This window comes from Stenella coeruleoalba, assembly GCF_951394435.1.
Source record: "Stenella coeruleoalba genome assembly, contig: scaffold_40, whole genome shotgun sequence".
NCBI lineage: Eukaryota > Metazoa > Chordata > Mammalia > Artiodactyla > Delphinidae > Stenella > Stenella coeruleoalba.
In genome coordinates this window covers 368375-381925 of record NW_027646100.1, presented here as the reverse complement: position 1 = coordinate 381925, position 13551 = coordinate 368375, and the positions used below count along the sequence as shown (strand labels likewise).

At 44.2% G+C, this 13551-nt stretch overlaps 2 long non-coding RNA genes across 2 annotated transcripts in view; both read right to left on the bottom strand.

The window, feature by feature from the left end:
• The window catches only part of LOC307181341, a 598475-nt gene that overhangs the window by 249837 nt on the left and 335087 nt on the right, over positions 1-13551 (bottom strand). The gene's annotated exons all lie outside the window — the stretch shown is intronic.
• Positions 1-13551, bottom strand: part of LOC307181343 — a 252465-nt gene that overhangs the window by 82372 nt on the left and 156542 nt on the right. The window contains exon 2 of the long non-coding RNA XR_013826465.1: positions 10811-10896. This is a non-coding gene — a long non-coding RNA (uncharacterized lncRNA). The remainder of the gene's footprint in view (positions 1-10810; positions 10897-13551) is intronic.

Genomic DNA, 13551 nt, shown 5'->3' with positions numbered 1-13551 from the left:
TGCATAAAACCAGAGATTGAAATGAGCACAGATAAAGTTCCTTAAGCCAAATATGGAATAGACAAGAGCTACTCCTTGCTCAACGAAATGGACTCAACACCGCATATTAAACGCCTAAGAATGTACCTGACTAGTAAGTATCTTAAAACCTATGGATTGCTATGTCTCCGAAAGAGAATCAAGCATGTGTACAGGGGCATAAACGCAGCAGTGATAGGATTGGAGAGGTTCGGTGAGCAAATGAAGACCCTTTGAAGTCATATTGCATGGTACCCATTCCACGGGTTTCAACTACCCAGGTTTTAGGTATTCTTCCTTCAGCTAAAACATGCATGGGGAACCCAGAGTATGATCAACCGTGTGATCGGGAGACGTGTTCAAATATGTCTCAGTTTTCCTCCCCTGGTACTCGGGTGCAACATTCCAGACGCTTTACTAACACTCTCCCCACTTGGAGAGTCAGCGCCTTTAACCTCCTGTTTGGCACAGTTTGCAATTTCTGCGGAAGATGAACAGGAATAGCGACAACCAATGAGAGGCTAGCTGGAGGTGTCTGGACGGGCAAATTTAACTCTCATTTCCCACCAGGAAGAGGAAATAACCAAAGGCTCAGTGTGACGGGCCGGAACCAGATTAGGGCCTGAAGCCATCCTGCGGTGTTGCGGCCAGCTCAAAAGAAAGCGAGTTGAAGAAAGGAGCTCAGGGGCACTGTAATTCACAAACCTGCAGAGTTATAAATGACAGCTATCGTCCAAAAATAGACTGAAGTAAGGCTGCCAAGAGGACTTGAAAGCGGGGCAGAATTGCAGGAAACCGATTTCAGGAGGTAGACTGGAATTGCATTGAAAGCATAGGAAAAGAGGCAGAACGTCCACAATGATGCACTTGGCCAAAAAGGGCGTATGCGTTTTATCCTGAATATATTCAGGAAAAAACGCATACGCCCTTTTTGGCCAACCAAGCAAGCTTGCAAAGGAAATCTGCACTACAATGAAGTCTCACTTCCCCCCGGTCAAAAGGGCCATCTGAAAAAAGTGTAAAATCCAGAAAGGCAGGACAGGCCATGGAGAACTGGGAGCCTTGTTATGCTGATGGGCGGGATGTAAATTGCCAACAACCACTCGGGAGTAGTGTATGGTGTTTCCTGAAACATCTAAAAAACAAAGCAACAGAACCTAGGGCAGTTCCACTTATGGTCCTATAGCTTAGGGAAATTAAAATCAAAAAGACACAGCCATCCCAAAGTTTGGATCGGCTCTGTTTACAAGAACCTCGTTTACAGTACAAGTTCAACATCGCAGAAAGTGAAAAATGGATAAAGAAGTTGTGGTATTTACTTACAAAGCAATATCACTCAGCAATGAAATCTGTGTCATCAGGCCCTTAGCAGCACAATGAGTGGATTCAGGTATGATGATTCTAACTGAAATAAGTCACACAGAAACAGAAACATCATAAGATATCACTAATACACGGAATGTAAACTTGGCTACACAGGAACTGAATTACAGAACAGAACAGGGTCTCAAATTTAGAAAACCAACTTATGCTTGCTTAAGGGGAAAGGTGAGTTGGGGTGCTGCATAAAACCAGAGATTGAAATGAGCACAGATAAAGTTCCTTAAGCCAAATATGGAATAGACAAGAGCTACTCCTTGCTCAACGAAATGGACTCAACACCGCATATTAAACGCCTAAGAATGTACCTGACTAGTAAGTATCTTAAAACCTATGGATTGCTATGTCTCCGAAAGAGAATCAAGCATGTGTACAGGGGCATAAACGCAGCAGTGATAGGATTGGAGAGGTTCGGTGAGCAAATGAAGACCCTTTGAAGTCATATTGCATGGTACCCATTCCAGGGGTTTCAACTACCCAGGTTTTAGGTATTCTTCCTTCAGCTAAAACATGCATGTGGAACCCAAATATGATCAACCATGTGAACGGGAGACGTGTTCAAATATGTCTCAGTTTTCCTCCCCTGGTACTCGGGTGCAACATTCCAGACGCTTTACTAACACTCTCCCCACTTGGAGAGTCAGCGCCTTTAACCTCCTGTTTGGCCCAGTTTGCAATTTCTGCGGAAGATGAACAGGAATAGCGAGAACCAATGAGAGGCTAGCTGGAGGTGTCTGGACGGGCAAATTTAACTCTCATTTCCCACCAGGAAGAGGAAATAACCAAAGGCTCAGCGTGCCGTACCGGAACCAGATTAGGGCCTGAAGCCATCCTGCGGTGTTACGGCCAGGTCACAAGAAAGCGAGTTGAAGAAAGGAGCTCAGGGGCACTGTAATTCACAAACCTGCAGAGTTATAAATGACAGCTATCGTCCAAAAATAGACTGAAGTAAGGCTGCCAAGAGGACTTGAAAGCAGGGCAGAATTGCAGGAAACCGATTTCAGGAGGTAGACTGGAATTGCATTGAAAGCATAGGAAAAGAGGCAGAACGTCCACAATGATGCACTTGGCCAAAAAGGGCGTATGCGTTTTTTCCTGAATATATTCAGGAAAAAACGCATACGCCCTTTTTGGCCAACCAAGCAAGCTTGCAAAGGAAATCTGCACTACAATGAAGTCTCAATTCCCCACGGTCAAAAGGGCCATCTGAAAAAAGTGTAAAATCCAGAAAGGCAGGACAGGCCATGGAGAACTGGGAGCCTTGTTATGCTGATGGGCGGGATGTAAATTGCCAACAACCACTCGGGAGAAGTGTATGGTGTTTCCTGAAACATCTAAAAAACAAAGCAACAGAACCTAGGGCACTTCCACTTATGGTCCTATAGCTTAGGGAAATTAAAATAAACAAGACACAGCCACCCCAAAGTTTGGAACGGATCTGTTTACAAGAACCTCATTTACAGTACAAGTTCAACATCGCAGAAAGTGAAAAATGGATAAAGAAGTTGTGGTATTTACTTACAAAGCAATATCACTCAGCAATGAAATCTGTGTCATCAGGCCCTTAGCAGCACAATGAGTAGATTCAGGTATGATGATTCTAACTGAAGTAAGTCACACAGAAAAAGAAACATCATAAGATATCACTAATACACGGAATGTAAACTTGGCTACACAGGAACTGAATTACAGAACAGAACAGGGTCTCAAATTTAGAAAACCAACTTATGCTTGCTTAAGGGGAAAGGTGAGTTGGGGTGCTGCATAAAACCAGAGATTGAAATGAGCACAGATAAAGTTCCTTAAGCCAAATATGGAATAGACAAGAGCTACTCCTTGCTCAACGAAATGGACTCAACACCGCATATTAAACGCCTAAGAATGTACCTGACTAGTAAGTATCTTAAAACCTATGGATTGCTATGTCTCCGAAAGAGAATCAAGCATGTGTACAGGGGCATAAACGCAGCAGTGATAGGATTGGAGAGGTTCGGTGAGCAAATGAAGACCCTTTGAAGTCATATTGCATGGTACCCATTCCACGGGTTTCAACTACGCAGGTTTTAGGTATTCTTCCTTCAGCTAAAACATGCATGTGGAACCCAAGTATGATCAACCATGTGAACGGGAGACGTGTTCAAATATGTCTCAGTTTTCCTCCCCTGGTACTCGGGTGCAACATTCCAGACGCTTTACTAACACTCTCCCCACTTGGAGAGTCAGCGCCTTTAACCTCCTGTTTGGCCCAGTTTGCAATTTCTGCGGAAGATGAACAGGAATAGCGAGAACCAATGAGAGGCTAGCTGGAGGTGTCTGGACGGGCAAATTTAACTCTCATTTCTCACCAGGAAGAGGAAATAACCAAAGGCTCAGCGTGCCGTACCGGAACCAGATTAGGGCCTGAAGCCATCCTGCGGTGTTGCGGCCAGCTCAAAAGAAGGCGAGTTGAAGAAAGGAGCTCAGGGGCACTGTAATTCACAAACCTGCAGAGTTATAAATGACAGCTATCGTCCAAAAATAGACTGAAGTAAGGCTTCCAAGAGGACTTGAAAGCGGGGCAGAATTGCAGGAAACCGATTTCAGGAGGTAGACTGGAATTGCATTGAAAGCATAGGAAAAGAGGCAGAACGTCCACAATGATGCACTTGGCCAAAAAGGGCGTATGCGTTTTTTCCTGAATATATTCAGGAAAAAACGCATACGCCCTTTTTGGCCAACCAAGCAAGCTTGCAAAGGAAATCTGCACTACAATGAAGTCTCACTTCCCCCCGGTCAAAAGGGCCATCTGAAAAAAGTGTAAAATCCAGAAAGGCAGGACAGGCCATGGAGAACTGGGAGCCTTGTTATGCTGATGGGCGGGATGTAAATTGCCAACAACCCCTCGGGAGAAGTGTATGGTGTTTCCTGAAACATCTAAAAAACAAAGCAACAGAACCTAGGGCACTTCCACTTATGGTCCTATAGCTTAGGGAAATTAAAATCAAAAAGACACAGCCACCCCAAAGTTTGGAACGGCTCTGTTTACAAGAACCTCGTTTACAGTACAAGTTCAACATTGCAGAAAGTGAAAAATGGATAAAGAAGTTGTGGTATTTACTTACAAAGCAATATCACTCAGCAATGAAATCTGTGTCATCAGGCCCTTAGCAGCACAATGAGTGGATTCAGGTATGATGATTCTAACAGAAGTAAGTCACACAGAAAAAGAAACATCATAAGATATCAGTAATACACGGAATGTAAACTTGGCTACACAGGAACTGAATTACAGAACAGAACAGGGTCTCAAATTTAGAAAACCAACTTATGCTTGCTTAAGGGGAAAGGTGAGTTGGGGTGCTGCATAAAACCAGAGATTGAAATGAGCACAGATAAAGTTCCTTAAGCCAAATATGGAATAGACAAGAGCTACTCCTTGCTCAACGAAATGGACTCAACATCGCATATTAAATGCCTAAGAATGTACCTGACTAGTAAATATCTTAAAACCTATGGATTGCTATGTCTCCAAAAGAGAATCAAGCATGTGTACAGGGGCATAAACGCAGCAGTGAGAGGATTGGAGAGGTTCGGTGAGCAAATGAAGACCCTTTGAAGTCATATTGCATGGTACCCATTCCACGGGTTTCAACTACCCAGGTTTAAGGTATTCTTCCTTCAGCTAAAACATGCATGTGGAACCTAGAGTATGATCAACCATGTGATTGGGAGACGTGTTCAAATATGTCTCAGTTTTCCTTCCCTGGTACTCGGGTGCAACATTCCAGACGCTTTACTAACACTCTCCCCACTTGGAGAGTCAGTCCCTTTAACCTCCTGTTTGGCCCAGTTTGCAATTTCTGCTGAAGATGAACAGGAAAAGCGAGAACCAATGAGAGGCTAGCTGGAGGTGTCTGGACGGGCAAATTTAACTCTCATTTCCCACCAGGAAGAGGAATTAACCAAAGGCTCAGCGTGCCGGGCCGGAACCAGATTAGGGCCTGAAGCCATCCTGCGGTGTTGCGGCCAGGTCACAAGAAAGCGAGTTGAAGAAAGGAGCTCAGGGGCACTGTAATTCACAAACCTGCAGAGTTATAAATGACAGCTATCGTCCAAAAATAGACTGAAGTAAGGCTGCCAAGAGGACTTGAAAGCGGGGCAGAATTGCAGGAAACCGATTTCAGGAGGTAGACTGGAATTGCATTGAAAGCATAGGAAAAGAGGCAGAACGTCCACAATGATGCACTTGGCCAAAAAGGGCGTATGCGTTTTTTCCTGAATATATTCAGGAAAAAACGCATACGCCCTTTTTGGCCAACCAAGCAAGCTTGCAAAGGAAATCTGCACTACAATGAAGTCTCACTTCCCCCCGGTCAAAAGGGCCATCTGAAAAAAGTGTAAAATCCAGAAAGGCAGGACAGGCCATGGAGAACTGGGAGCCTTGTTATGCTGATGGGCGGGATGTAAATTGCCAACAGACACTCGGGAGAAGTGTATGGTGTTTCCTGAAACATCTAAAAAACAAAGCAACAGAGCCTAGGGCACTGCCACTTATGGTCCTATAGCTTAGGGAAATTAAAATCAAAAAGACACAGCCACCCCAAAGTTTGGGACGCCTCTGTTTACAAGAACCTCGTTTACAGTACAAGTTCAACATCGCAGAAAGTGAAAAATGGATAAAGAAGTTGTGGTATTTACTTACAAAGCAATATCACTCAGCAATGAAATCTATGTCATCAGGCCCTTAGCATCACAATGAGTGGATTCAGGTATGATGATTCTAACTGAAATAAGTCACACAGAAAAAGAAACATCATAAGATATCATTAATACGCGGAATGTAAACTTGGCTACACAGGAACTGAATTACAGAACAGAACAGGGTCTCAAATTTAGAAAACCAACTTATGCTTGCTTAAGGGGAAAGGTGAGTTGGGGTGCTGCATAAAACCAGAGATTGAAATGAGCACAGATAAAGTTCCTTAAGTCAAATATGGAATAGACAAGAGCTACTCCTTGCTCAACGAAATGGACTCAACACCGCATATTAAACGCCTAAGAATGTACCTGACTAGTAAGTATCGTAAAACCTATGGATTGCTATGTCTCCAAAAGAGAATCAAGCATGTGTACAGGGGCATAAACGCAGCAGTGATAGGATTGGAGAGGTTCGGTGAGCAAATGAACACCCTTTGAAGTCATATTGCATGGTACCCATTACACGGGTCTCAACTCTCCAGGTTTAAGGTATTCTTCCTTCAGCTAAAACATGCATGTGGAACCCAAGTATGATCAACCATGTGAACGGGAGACGTGTTCAAATATGTCTCAGTTTTCCTCCCCTGGTACTCGGGTGCAACATTCCAGACGCTTTACTAACACTCTCCCCACTTGGAGAGTCAGCGCCTTTAACCTCCTGTTTGGCCCAATTTGCAATTTCTGCGGAAGATGAACAGGAATAGCGAGAACCAATAAGAGGCTAGCTGAAGGTGTCTGGACGGGCAAATTTAACTCTCATTTCCCACCAGGAAGAGGAATTAACCAAAGGCTCAGCGTGCCGGGCCGGAACCAGATTAGGGCCTGAAGCCATCCTGCGGTGTTGCGGCCAGGTCACAAGAAAGCGAGTTGAAGAAAGGAGCTCAGGGGCACTGTAATTTACAAACCTGCAGACTTATAAATGACAGCTATCGTCCAAAAATAGACTGAAGTAAGGCTGCCAAGAGGACTTGAAAGCGGGGCAGAATTGCAGGAAACCGATTTCAGGAGGTAGACTGGAATTGCATTGAAAGCATAGGAAAAGAGGCAGAACGTCCACAATGATGCACTTGGCCAAAAAGGGCGTATGCGTTTTTTCCTGAATATATTCAGGAAAAAACGCATACGCCCTTTTTGGCCAACCAAGCAAGCTTGCAAAGGAAATCTGCACTACAATGAAGTCTCACTTCCCCCCGGTCAAAAGGGCCATCTGAAAAAAGTGTAAAATCCAGAAAGGCAGGACAGGCTATGGAGAACTGGGAGCCTTGTTATGCTGATGGGCGGGATGTAAATTGCCAACAACCCCTCGGGAGAAGTGTATGGTGTTTCCTGAAACATCTAAAAAACAAAGCAACAGAACCTAGGGCACTTCCACTTATGGTCCTATAGCTTAGGGAAATTAAAATCAAAAAGACACAGCCACCCCAAAGTTTGGAACGGCTCTCTTTACAAGAACCTCGTTTACAGTACAAGTTCAACATCGCAGAAAGTGAAAAATGGATAAAGAAGTTGTGGTATTTACTTACAAAGCAATATCACTCAGCAATGAAATCTGTGTCATCAGGCCCTTAGCAGCACAATGAGTGGATTCAGGTATGATGATTCTAACAGAAGTAAGTCACACAGAAAAAGAAACATCATAAGATATCAGTAATACACGGAATGTAAACTTGGCTACACAGGAACTGAATTACAGAACAGAACAGGGTCTCAAATTTAGAAAACCAACTTATGCTTGCTTAAGGGGAAAGGTGAGTTGGGGTGCTGCATAAAACCAGAGATTGAAATGAGCACAGATAAAGTTCCTTAAGTCAAATATGGAATAGACAAGAGCTACTCCTTGCTCAACGAAATGGACTCAACATCGCATATTAAATGCCTAAGAATGTACCTGACTAGTAAATATCTTAAAACCTATGGATTGCTATGTCTCCAAAAGAGAATCAAGCATGTGTACAGGGGCATAAACGCAGCAGTGAGAGGATTGGAGAGGTTCGGTGAGCAAATGAAGACCCTTTGAAGTCATATTGCATGGTACCCATTCCACGGGTTTCAACTACCCAGGTTTAAGGTATTCTTCCTTCAGCTAAAACATGCATGTGGAACCTAGAGTATGATCAACCATGTGATTGGGAGACGTGTTCAAATATGTCTCAGTTTTCCTCCCCTGGTACTCGGGTGCAACATTCCAGACGCTTTACTAACACTCTCCCCACTTGGAGAGTCAGTCCCTTTAACCTCCTGTTTGGCCCAGTTTGCAATTTCTGCGGAAGATGAACAGGAAAAGCGAGAACCAATGAGAGGCTAGCTGGAGGTGTCTGGACGGGCAAATTTAACTCTCATTTCCCACCAGGAAGAGGAATTAACCAAAGGCTCAGCGTGCCGGGCCGGAACCAGATTAGGGCCTGAAGCCATCCTGCGGTGTTGCGGCCAGGTCACAAGAAAGCGAGTTGAAGAAAGGAGCTCAGGGGCACTGTAATTCACAAACCTGCAGACTTATAAATCACAGCTATCGTCCAAAAATAGACTGAAGTAAGGCTGCCAAGAGGACTTGAAAGCGGGGCAGAATTGCAGGAAACCGATTTCAGGAGGTAGACTGGAATTGCATTGAAAGCATAGGAAAAGAGGCAGAACGTCCACAATGATGCACTTGGCCAAAAAGGGCGTATGCGTTTTTTCCTGAATATATTCAGGAAAAAACGCATACGCCCTTTTTGGCCAACCAAGCAAGCTTGCAAAGGAAATCTGCACTACAATGAAGTCTCACTTCCCCCCGGTCAAAAGGGCCATCTGAAAAAAGTGTAAAATCCAGAAAGGCAGGACAGGCCATGGAGAACTGGGAGCCTTGTTATGCTGATGGGCGGGATGTAAATTGCCAACAGACACTCGGGAGAAGTGTATGGTGTTTCCTGAAACATCTAAAAAACAAAGCAACAGAGCCTAGGGCACTGCCACTTATGGTCCTATAGCTTAGGGAAATTAAAATCAAAAAGACACAGCCACCCCAAAGTTTGGAACGGCTCTCTTTACAAGAACCTCGTTTACAGTACAAGTTCAACATCGCAGAAAGTGAAAAATGGATAAAGAAGTTGTGGTATTTACTTACAAAGCAATATCACTCAGCAATGAAATCTGTGTCATCAGGCCCTTAGCAGCACAATGAGTGGATTCAGGTATGATGATTCTAACCGAAATAAGTCACACAGAAAAAGAAACATCATAAGATATCAGTAATACACGGAATGGAAACTTGGCTACACAGGAACTGAATTACAGAACAGAACAGGGTCTCAAATTTAGAAAACCAACTTATTCTTGCTTAAGGGTAAAGGTGAGTTGGGGTGCTGCATAAAACCAGAGATTGAAATGAGCACAGATAAAGTTCCTTAAGCCAAATATGGAATAGACAAGAGCTACTCCTTGCTCAACGAAATGGACTCAACACCCCATATTAAACGCCTAAGAATGTACCTGACTAGTAAGTATCTTAAAACCTATGGATTGCTATGTCTCCGAAAGAGAATCAAGCATGTGTACAGGGGCATAAACGCAGCAGTGATAGGATTGGAGAGTTTCGGTGAGCAAATGAAGACCCTTTGAAGTCATATTGCATGGTACCCATTCCACGGGTTTCAACTACCCAGGTTTAAGGTATTCTTCCTTCAGCTAAAACATGCATGTGGAACCTAGAGTATGATCAACCATGTGATCGGGAGACGTGTTCAAATATGTCTCAGTTTTCCTCCCCTGGTACTCGGGTGCAACATTCCAGACGCTTTACTAACACTCTCCCCACGTGGAGAGTCAGTCCCTTTAACCTCCTGTTTGGCCCAGTTTGCAATTTCTGCGGAAGATGAACAGGAATAGCGAGAACCAATGAGAGGCTAGCTGGAGGTGTCTGGACGGGCAAATTTAACTCTCATTTCCCACCAGGAAGAGGAATTAACCAAAGGCTCAGCGTGCCGGGCCGGAACCAGATTAGGGCCTGAAGCCATCCTGCGGTGTTGCGGCCAGGTCACAAGAAAGCGAGTTGAAGAAAGGAGCTCAGGGGCACTGTAATTCACAAACCTGCAGACTTATAAATGACAGCTATCGTCCAAAAATAGACTGAAGTAAGGCTGCCAAGAGGACTTGAAAGCGGGGCAGAATTGCAGGAAACCGATTTCAGGAGGTAGACTGGAATTGCATTGAAAGCATAGGAAAAGAGGCAGAACGTCCACAATGATGCACTTGGCCAAAAAGGGCGTATGCGTTTTTTCCTGAATATATTCAGGAAAAAACGCATACGCCCTTTTTGGCCAACCAAGCAAACTTGCAAAGGAAATCTGCACTACAATGAAGTCTCACTTCTCCCCGGTCAAAAGGTCCATCTGAAAAAAGTGTAAAATCCAGAAAGGCAGGACAGGCCATGGAGAACTGGGAGCCTTGTTATGCTGATGGGCGGGATGTAAATTGCCAACAGACACTCAGGAGAAGTGTATGGTGTTTCCTGAAACATCTAAAAAACAAGGCAACAGAGCCTAGGGCACTTCCACTTATGGTCCTATAGCTTAGGGAAATTAAAATCAAAAAGACACAGCCACCCCAAAGTTTGGGACGCCTCCGTTTACAAGAACCGCGTTTACCGTACAAGTTCAATATCACAGAAAGTGAAAAATGGATAAAGAACTTGTGGTACTTACGTACAATGCAGTATCACTCAGCAATGAAATCTATGTCATCAGGCCCATAGCAGCATAATGAGTGGATTCAGGTACGATGATTCTAACAGAAATAAGTCACACAGAAAAAGAAACATCATAAGATATCACTAATACACGGAATGTAAACTTGGCTACACACGAACTGCATTCCAAAACAGAACAGGGTCTCATATTTAGAAAACCAACTTATGCTTGCTTAAGGGGAAAGGTGAGTTGGGGTGCTGTATAAAACCAGAGATTGAAATGAGCACAGATAAAGGTTCTTAAGCCAAATATGGAATACACAAGAGCTGCTCCTTGCTCAACGAAATGGACTCAACACCCCATATTAAACGCCTAAGAACGTACCTGACTAGTAAGTATCTTAAAACCTATGGATTGCTATGTCTCCAAAAGAGAATCAAGCGTGTGTACAGGGGCATAAACGCAGCAGTGATAGGATTGGAGAGGTTCGGTGAGCAAATGAAGACCCTTTGAAGTCATATTGCATGGTACCCATTACACGGGTCCCAACTCTCCAGGTTTAAGGTATTCTTTCTTCAGCTAAAACATGCATGGGGAACACAGAGTATGATCAACCATGTGAAGGGGAGACGTGTTCAAATATGTCTCAGTTTTCCTCCCCTGGTACTCGGGTGCAACATTCCAGACGCTTTACTAACACTCTCCCCACTTGGAGAGTCAGTCCCTTTAACCTCCTGTTTGGCCCAGTTTGCAATTTCTGCGGAAGATGAACAGGAATAGCGAGAACCAATGAGAGACTAGCTGGAGGTGTCTGGACGGGCAAATTTAACTCTCATTTCCCACCAGGAAGAGGAAATAACCAAAGGCTCAGCGTGCCGTGCCGGAACCAGATTAGGGCCTGAAGCCATCCTGCGGTGTTGCGGCCAGGTCACAAGAAAGCGAGTTGAAGAAAGGAGCTCAGGGGCACTGTAATTCACAAACCTGCACAGTTATAAATGACAGCTATCGTCCAAAAATATACTGAAGTAAGGCTGCCAAAAGGACTTGAAAGCGGGGCAGAATTGCAGGAAACCGATTTCAGGAGGTAGACTGGAATTGCATTGAAAGCATAGGAAAAGAGGCAGAACGTCCACAATGATGCACTTGGCCAAAAAGTGCGTATGCGTTTTTTCCTGAATATATTCAGGAAAAAACGCATACGCCCTTTTTGGCCAACCAAGCAAGCTTGCAAAGGAAATCTGCACTACAATGAAGTCTCACTTCCCCCCGGTCAAAAGGGCCATCTGAAAAAAGTGTAAAATCCAGAAAGGCAGGACAGGCCATGGAGAACTGGGAGCCTTGTTATGCTGATGGGCGGGATGTAAATTGCCAACAACCACTCGGGAGAAGTGTATGGTGTTTCCTGAAACATCTAAAAAACAAAGCAACAGAGCCTAGGGCACTGCCACTTATGGTCCTATAGCTTAGGGAAATTAAAATCAAAAAGACACAGCCACCCCAAAGTTTGGGACGCCTCCGTTTACAAGAACCTCGTTTACCGTACAAGTTCAATATCACAGAAAGTGAAAAATGGATAAAGAACTTGTGGTACTTACGTACAATGCAATATCACTCAGCAATGAAATCTATGTCATCAGGCTCGTAGCAGCATAATGAGTGCATTCAGGTACGATGATTCTAACTGAAATAAGTCACACAGAAAAAGAAACATCATAAGATATCAGTAATACACGGAATGTAAACTTGGCTACACAGGAACTGAATTACAGAACAGAACAGGGTCTCAAATTTAGAAAACCAACTTATGCTTGCTTAAGGGGAAAGGTGAGTTGGGGTGCTGCATAAAACCAGAGATTGAAATGAGCACAGATAATGTTCCTTAAGCCAAATATGGAATAGACAAGAGCTACTCCTTGCTCAACGAAATGGACTCAACACCGCATATTAAACGCCTAAGAATGTACCTGACTAGTAAGTATCTTAAAACCTATGGATTGCTATGTCTCCGAAAGAGAATCAAGCATGTGTACAGGGGCATAAACGCAGCAGTGATAGGACTGGAGAGGTTCGTGAGCAAATGAAGACCCTTTGAAGTCATATTGCATGGTACCCATTCCACGGGTTTCAACTACCCAGGTTTAAGGTATTCTTCCTTCAGCTAAAACATGCATGTGGAACCTAGAGTATGATCAACCATGTGATCGGGAGACGTGTTCAAATATGTCTCAGTTTTCGTACCCTGGTACTCGGGTACAACATTCCAGACGCTTACTAACACTCTCCCCACTTGGAGAGTCAGTCCCTTTAACCTCCTGTTTGGCCCAGTTTGCAATTTCTGCAGAGGATGAACAGGAACAGCGAGAATCAATGAGAGACTAGCTGGAGGTGTCTGGATGGGCAAATTTAACTCTCATTTCCCACCAGGAAGAGGAATTAACCAAAGGCTCAGCGTGCCGTGCCAGAACCAGATTAGGGCCTGAAGACATCCTGCGGTGTTGCGGCCAGGTCACAAGAAAGCGAGTTGAAGAAAGGAGCTCAGGGGCACTGTAATTCACAAACCTGCAGAGTTATAAGTGACAGCTATCGTCCAAAAATATACTGAAGTAAGGCTGCCAAGAGGACTTGAAAGCGGGGCAGAATTGCAGGAAACCGATTTCAGGAGGTAGACTGGAATTGCATTGAAAGCATAGGAAAAGAGGCAGAACGTCCACAATGATGCACTTGGCCAAAAAGGGCGTATGCGTTTTTTCCT